This window comes from Podarcis bocagei, assembly GCF_964188305.1.
Source record: "Podarcis bocagei genome assembly, chromosome: 4".
In the NCBI taxonomy this organism is placed as follows: domain Eukaryota; kingdom Metazoa; phylum Chordata; class Lepidosauria; order Squamata; family Lacertidae; genus Podarcis; species Podarcis bocagei.
In genome coordinates this window covers 82,486,010-82,494,603 of record NC_138128.1, presented here as the reverse complement: position 1 = coordinate 82,494,603, position 8,594 = coordinate 82,486,010, and the positions used below count along the sequence as shown (strand labels likewise).

Below are 8,594 nucleotides of genomic sequence, written 5' to 3'. Positions count from 1 at the left end.
CACATTGCAAATTTATTACAATTTTTGTGTGGGATTGCTGTGCCAGAGTTAAACCTCCCTGCCCTCCTTTCTCTTTGCAACAGAAGACAGCAGGTAGGGAACGCTCAGGAGGGCTCAGAAGGTGGTTCAGGTACAGCATTGTAAAAGCGATTCACTTGTAGAGGACAAAAATGCTCTGGTTGAAAAAAATGAATTCTCATCCAAGTTCTTTTCATTTGGGATGGGGAAAAGAATGTCTAGCCAGGCAATTTTAAATAGTGTAAAGAAATTTAGTTTGCGTTGAATGTGATTAAGAAGACAAGAGCAGCTAATTAATTTTATAATGAATGATTTTAGAGTGTTGTTTATGCTATACTTTATACTGTTTTATTGTTGTTAGCCGCCCTGAGCCCGGCTTCGGCTGGGGAGGGCGGGATATAAATAAAAATTATTATTATTATTATTATTATTATTATTATTATTATTATTATTAGGACAGTTTGTTGGTTTGATTGTTTTTAAATGTTTGTATACCTATTTCCTTTCCCACTCTTGTGAACTATAGTAGTTTTTTTTTGTTCTCGAAGCTACCAGCATGAGTTTGACCAAACCGCGGGAGGCAGTGGAAGACAGGAGTGCCTGGCATGCTCTGGTTCATGGGGTCACGAAGAGTTGGACACGACTAAACGACTAAACAACACGTGTGTGTTTTTAAAAAGAAGACAGGGAGTGCACGTCTACTATGCTGAGGCAACTGCTGAAGATAATAAACAGTGTTTAAATCACACATTTCATTTGATTGTGCATTGAACTGAAATGCTTATGTGAAGACTGCAGCGTATTTATTCATTTCTCTAAGTCCATTATTCAGTTCATTGTGGCCAAGTATAGCCTTCAAAAACCGCTCTTTGAAGGACCCATGGCTGAAAAGTCTTGGCCAAGGGAAAGGAGCTGGAGGCGCTTCTTGGTATCCGGGACTGATTTATGTAGCTAAATGATAAGATACAGACAATCTACACAGACAGGCAACTTCTTCTGTCTATCCTCCCATCTGTGCTGAACAGCCTTTCAGAGCAGAAGCTGGTGAGAGGGCAATCAAGGTAGCTCACGGCAACAGTGTATAGTGAGGGCCACACATAACACACATTACCAATGTAGAATATGGTTTCTTAGAGCTCCATTAAATTTTGACACATCATCTCTCGCAGGTGACTGCTGCAGTTTCATTTCTTGTGTAGGTAGAATAATGATTTGCATTTGCCAACTTCCACAAGCCTTGTAAGAAACCAGTCTCACTGTCTCTGGATGTCGCTGGAGTTTGTTCTGCAACTTTGGAAAAACTATTAATCAGCCCATCAGGTGCTTCATGATGTGGCTCAGAGAATCCACTGTGTATGTTTTAAGATAGGTCTTCGCAAACTCCCCCATCTAGGTACTCAAACAACCAATTTAATTTGCTTTTCATAGGCCTTTCCTTTTACACATAGAACAAAGTTGGGATTCCCTCCACAGCACTGCGGCCATACACATTCATGATAAAGTCTTTGGGAGTAAACCCTGAGGAAAAAGTGCATATGTTGTGTTGTAGCACATCTTTGGGAAAAGAAAAGGCTAAGGTGTACACAAATCTGGAGTAGAGTCCCTAAGATGGTTGGATGGCACCTTGTATGGCTCCTTTGGGCAACTCCTGCAGCCAAGCTGGTGCCAAATGTACTGCTCTGCTTTCCTTTGGACCACATCATTGAGGCCAAGGGGCAGAGTGTCTTTGCATCTGGGCTGCCCAGGACCTCCATACACACTAATCAGTCTTGCACAATGGAGAGATCACTTTGGTGCCACGAATACAGAAAAGCAACACAGGAGGCAGCATTTATAAGTTACCGGTCTCTGCAGCAAATACTATGAATCTCCAGTGGTTTGACTTCACCCCCTAAGGTGCACTCCATTGTCTGTTGAGGCAGTCAGATGCCAACAACAGATTACCTCAGGTTAAGGTAATCAGTAGCCCCAGAGATTATGTTACCCTGAACTGCCTTGGTGTGCTGATGGACTCGTATGTCCATCTTCAGCCTGTGGGAAGGCAGCCCCTTGTTTTCATGTAGGGTTGTCATCAAAAAGCATGGGACACAAGTGGCGCTGTGGTCTCAACACTGAGCCTCTTGGGCTTGCCGATCAGAAGGTCGGCGGTTCGAATCCCCGCGACGGAGTGAGCTCCTGTTGCTCTCTCCCAGCTCCTGCCAACCTAGCAGTTTGAAAGCATGCTAGTGCAAGTAGATAAATAGGTACCGCTGCGGCAGGAATGTAAACAGTGTTTCCGGGCACTGTAGTGTCTGTCACAGTGTTCTGTTGTGCCAGAAACGGTTTAGTCATGCTGGCGACATGACCCAGAAAGCTGTCTGTGGACAAACGCTGGCTCTCTCAGCCTGAAAGCAAAATGAGCACTGCAAACCCATAGTCACCTTTGACCAGATTTAACCATCCAGCGGTCCTTTACCTTTACCTTTTACCTCATCAAAAACAATTCAAGGAAGTTCAAATGGGACAGTGCCATCCCAACACTTGCTGAAGCTTACCGAGGGCTGTGCGGCTGCACCAGTGCAGCACTTCTGGAACAGCTGTCAGTTCATCCCCTAAGCCCTAGTCTCATCGCTACCCACTGCACTACATCCCCATACAGGTGAGCTGCAGCGATGCCACTGCAGTGAGAGTGGGTCTACCCTACCACATCAGCCACTGCTGCTTAGATTGGCTGGCCAGTCAGTCAGTCAGTTTTATTGCACATAGCCGAAGGCTGCTGCAATGTACACAGAATTATTTGACAATTAAAAGAAAATATACTGAATTGATACAAAAGACTTAAAACATTTATATTATCAAAACATTACGTACTCTAAACAGAGCTATAAAAGTACCCCAATGTACAAATCAAGACATTAAACAATAGTCCTGGTACAGACATTCAGAGCCTGGTCCTGTGCAACTGCTTGGTCAACAGAGCAGGACCCTTGGCTTACTCCATTCTTGCTTTCTCTCCCCTTCCCTCCGAAGCCTTCTGGGTCTAGATATGGGGAAAGCTAGCCATAGCCATGACAGGTACTAGAATGTGGGAAGGCAGAAAAGAACAGATTTTGCATGTCGCTCGTGTAATGTTTCCTTCTCTTTTTTCCCCTCTCTGTTTCCCACTCCTATAATTCCATGGATAAAAGCATTTTAAACATTTAGGGTCTTCTTTCTCAAACCTCACTGGAGTAAAATAATAATAATAATAAAAAGGCCTCAGATTGTAGCATGTCACAGTGTGCCACCTGCACACAGCCAAAACACACTGCTTGACACAACATCTAATGCTGTGGGCGTAGCTGTTGTTTGCTGTAGGAGCTGTAAAAATTGAGCATGCCTGACTGGTTGACCGGTTGACTGGGCAGCTGTACAGGGGATGCTGAGAAATTTCCCTTAACAGTCTGGTTACACCTGCTTTGATTGTAAAGAATTGCAGCATTTCTGCCTCTTAATACAGTGAAGCAGGCGAACCGTGCTTTCCGAGAAGAGTATGGAGACATAAAGAAAATAAATTAATCATGTATGATTTTCCATGCTCGCACAGATGTTAAAAGCTTCAACACCACCCTCAGTGCATAACATTTCTGCTTGCTCCCATACAGTATTACCATAAATCGCTTTACAGCTTGAAATAGAAAGCATGCACAAAATGTAGAAGATGATCTTCTCTGCCCAAACTGGAACAGCCACCTACACTTCATCAAGATTTAAATTAAACATTTGCAGAATTGTGTGGGGAGCCAAAACAGGTTGAAGAAGTCAGGGAAAATTTCTCAGAGCGGTTCGGCACACCCGACCCATGAATAGCTTTGAATCTCCCAAGATTCCAAGGCAGTTGGATCTTATTCACAATGGCATGTGCAGCTCTCAGAAACAGAAACCCCAAGGTGAGAGCTAAGCTAGAGCCCTGCAAAGTATTTCATACAATAAAGCTAATATGACATGGGGAAGAACCTGCCTTGAAAAGCTATGGTTTTCCCAGTAGTGATGTATGGAAGTGAAAGCTGGACTATAAAGAAGGCTGATCGCCGAAGAATTGATGCTTTTGAATTATGGTGCTGGAGGAGACTCTTGAGAGTCCCATGGACTGCAAGAAGATCAAACCTATCCATTCTTAAGGAAATCAGCCCTCGAAGGACAGATCCTGAAGCTGAGGCTCCAATACTTTGGCCACCTCATGAGAAGAGAAGACTCCCTGGAAACGACCCTGATGTTGGGAAAGATGGAGGGCACAAGGAGAAGGGGACGACAGAGGACGAGATGGTTGGACAGTGTTCTCGAAGCTACGAACATGAGTTTCACCAAACTGCGGGAGGCAGTGGAAGACAGGAGTGCCTGGTGTGCTCTGGTCCATGGGGTCATGAAGAGCCGGACACGACTAAACGACTAAACAACAACATCCAGTGTGGAAAATCATGGCCCTCTGAATGTTGCTGAACATTAATCAATTCGTTAAAGGATGTTTGGGATCTCAGTGCTTCCAATTCCCAACTTTGCCCCAATATGGTATACAACATGGTATCTATACTGACAAGATGGGCCAATGGGCTCTTCCTTTTTATCTGTTCTTTTTTTTCAAAATTGAATACTAGGATTTGAAGCGCAGCTATTGTGAGGCAAATTCGAAACACGACTATGATTCTTTACAAATTGGTCTGTGGCATCTACTCTAGACTAGACTAGACAAGGATCTAGTCTTGACGTACAAGTTGCCACAACTCAGTTCTTAGCATTTCCAATTTGAGGGATGCAACTGAATTTTGCTACAATTGAATTCCTGAGGCAGTTTTTGAGGTCTCTTCCTGGGCAAGAACATCCAGATAATTTTGAAAGCAGCTAACAGCTTTGATGAAGTGAAAACATTTTCTTGTACTATGTGTATGTGTTGCTTTAACTGTTACTAAATATGTGCGATTTCAAAGTTATAGGCTGACAGAAATTGGAATGATAAACATTATGAGTACAATTAATGGACCCTGGAGTGCTGACACACTCAGTAGCTGCACAATTATCATAAGAGCAGGGAAATTACTTAATAATGGGACCATAGAATATCACTGTGCTATCTCCTGTGCTGCTGTGCAGTTCTGGCATGTGCCACATTAACAAATATAGGCCTTCCTTCTATATCTTACCTGTATAGGATTTGACAGCCAAACTGAAAGCAACTGCCTAGTCCGGCATTGTGACATAGTTCAGAACTGACCATGTGATGAGGCAGAATGAGGCAGCTGGGAAGGCTACAGCTGTTGGGGAGTAAAGAGTAGGGGGGGTCTGAAGCAGAGTCCAAATTTTACTTATACAGTGGACGCTCGTGTTGTGAACGTGATCTGTGTGGGATGCACATTCGCAACCCTTAGCGGTGCGTCTGCGCATGCACAGGTTGCAATTTGACGCTTCTGCGCATGCACAAAGCGCGATTTAGCACTTCTGCACATGCACGACCGCCAAAACCCAGAAGTAACTCGTTCCAGTACTTCCGGGTTTCGGCGGTCTGTAACCCCAAAAAATGCAACCTGAAGCGTCTGTAACCTGAGGTATGACTGTAGTTTACTTATTTGATTTTGCATGTTATATGTCAAGGCAGATTTACACACGCAAAAGGGAAGCGTTTTTAATGTATATTATTATGTTTTGATATATGTTGCAAGCCGCCCAGACTGGCTGCGGCAACCCAGTCAGATGGACAGGGTACAAATAATAAAATGATTATTATTATTAAGTTTCATAGGACCATAGAATTGTAGAGTTGGAAGGAACCCTGAGGATCATCTAGTTCAACCCCCTGCAATGCAGGTATATGCAGCTGTCACATACGGGGATCAAACCTGCAATCTTGCAGCTATTGGCACCAATTGAGCTATCCAGGCTCTCAAGCAAAATGGTGCAAGCAAATGATACTTTGAGAATCCTTTTGAGTGCCTGCAGCCTAAAGAGCTTTCTAGGCCTTTCTAGGTTTCTTAAGATACAAATACAAAAAACCTCAACAACAATACGTGTTTGTAGCAATGGTTAGCAAACAGGCATGGCGTTTGGCAATGGGCTCCACAGCATGTCTAAAATGGAAAAATGAGGTGGCCTTGATAGACCCCCGAGGCAAGCTATTTACTTATCAGTGTTATAGGTCTTCTCATCCTGCCTGCTCCCAACAAATAACATTCTGTGGCTACTGAGTATGCTCAGTCCTCAGGGTTTTCTTTCCTTCTCTTGGGTTTTGAAGAAGTTTATTTGTTTTCTACTTCTGTGAACCTTAGGGCTCCCCTAAATCTGTTGATACCTCCCTCTTGTGCATAGATGTTGCCAGTTTGACTGTTTGATGATGAGCCCTCAAGAGAAGGAATTCCCTATGAGTGTCTATGCAATGGAGCCCAGTTTTTAAAAATTCCTCACACTAGCTACATCTCAGGAAGATCTTATAGGAAAGCCAGGCCTTCTGCCTAGATCCTGAAGCAGAAAAACAGGAGTCCATAGAACCAGCCAAGTATGTGAACACACTGGTATTTATTGTGATAAATGTTGTTTATGTACACACTCCCAGGAAATGAACTGAGACTACAGCTTGCTCAGTCGCATTTTTAACAGTGGAGAATCTGAACAATCATCAGGCTAAAAGGTATATGGAGATTAATAGGGTTCATTTTTCTTAAGAAAGATTGTATTTATTAAACCATTATAGGAATTTAGGTGGAGATAACCTGTGTGAGAATTCAGATTAATGATTTGGCAATGAATAATCAACTGCGGATGTACCAAACTCTAGAGAAAATAAAATCGTTGAAGGCTGGTGTGATGGCTATTTGGTCTTAGAATGAGCACACAGGTTAGTCAAGAGCACCTTTGCATGCTATTCTTATAAAGCAGCATAATCAAGGGACAATGAGGCTGATAGGAGCCAATTCCTCCAATAAAATATTTGAAGGGGCTGCCCCCAGTTGATGGGCATTGCTATTCAAATAGTGTTCGTGCAGCACATCATGTGATCAGTTATGTGGGTTGGGGATTACTTGTCCCCCCCAATATTTTATTCAAGTTGGCACCCTGATGAGCCCGCACAATTGCCCCTCCCCCTAAGGGCACATGGCTTCCCTTACCTCTGACATCCGTGTTATGTTTTTCTCTTCCTCCGTCTCATGCCTCCTCTTCCAACTCCAACTTTCTTGCCAGGAAACACTCTTGACAGACACCTCCCATTAGCTATTAACATCAGGGGGTGGGAGTCAAGGAAGCAGAAGAGACCTCCTGATGCATTAGCACAGTGTCAGTGGTGGTGAGCTTTGCCTTTGTGATACAGAGCGCAGGCACCACTGAGCATTTTCTGTTGAGATACTTCCATTTTTTACTGAGATAATGTATGTGTCACACTCTGAATGCTCAGCAAATCAGCAAAGAAATGCTTACTGTTATCATTAGTAGTGCCAGCTAAAAGCCTGTCAAGTTGAAATGATGGGAGAGGAATGGAGAGCTCCCCATTCTTTCCTTCGCCTGACACCCAGCCCTCCCATCCATCACAGAGGCCATTTACACTGGGAAAGCAAAGAGCTGGGGCCTGGCATGCTTCCCCCAACCTACAATTGGTTCCTCAAACTGAATACGGCCTACAGACTAGGCCCAGAGGAACTATGGAATGGTTATCCCCTCCAGACTCCTCATTGTCCGCTTCCTGCTTCTTGAAACTAATCCCTGTTTTGTGTGTGTTGTGGATGACAGAGACACATTGTCCCTCTCTCATAGTCTTGGACTTTAGGATGGAGAAGATGCATACTGTTTCCATTGCATGTGTTTCCTGGTCACCTACTGTCAGGGTTGTGAGTACACCCCCCCCCCCGTACATACATACACACACCATAACCAAGAATTGATTTCTCCATGGGAATGAGTGATACCTAACATGTACACAGCAGAAAGTAAACGGGTCCCTTGGGAACAGAGTGCGGACTAAATCTGCTTCCTGCCCCTGGTGAACACAGCTACTGAGAATCAAGAGAATCACGGTTTGGATTTTGTTTGTTCGTCACACTATAGTATAGCACAATATGGCATTAAGGGATGGGGTAGGATATGAGGGGGCTCGTTTTTTTCACCTATAGGTTTAATTGAACATGACTGCTTTGGACTCGGACCACCCATGCAGTACGCTTTTCTTTAAGGCAGGGGTGTGAGAACCCTTAGGCTAAATATGGTCCCCAGGTCCCTTTATCTAGTCCTTGAGAATCTTCCCAGACACATACTTCCCCAGCTACATCTCCTCTCCAGCTCTGCTCTACACCCACCTTGAGTGTGTTTTCCTCACTGGAATGCACCCTTAAACCACGATAATGACTGCTCCCCGCTTAAAATGGGGGGCGCCCTTTGCGTGGACGCGTGCAGCCCCTAGATCTGGAGCGGCTCCAACAGCATAGGCTTGGCTTTGCCTTCCCTCAGGTGGGATACCTGGAGGTCTCCACCTACCTCAGTCAGTTGTCCAATCCCACCTGGGGGAAGCGTTGCCAAGGAGACCAGGCCAGGTGGGGGAGGGATTACCTGCCCACACAATAGAGGGAGGATTTGTCCATCTT

General features: G+C 44.4%; 1 long non-coding RNA gene across 3 annotated transcripts; it reads left to right on the top strand.

Moving 5' to 3' along the window:
* Positions 1–3,780: 3,780 nt before the first annotated feature.
* Positions 3,781–6,824, top strand: LOC308585341. 3 transcript variants are annotated; one of them, XR_014007301.1, is made up of 2 exons: positions 3,781–3,926; positions 6,334–6,824. It is a non-coding gene; the product is annotated as an uncharacterized lncRNA (long non-coding RNA). The 3 variants fall into 3 exon arrangements; XR_014007302.1 differs by lacking the exon at positions 3,781–3,926 and adding an exon at positions 3,933–4,892; XR_014007303.1 differs by lacking the exon at positions 3,781–3,926 and adding an exon at positions 4,899–5,576.
* The last annotated feature ends 1,770 nt before the right edge of the window (positions 6,825–8,594 follow it).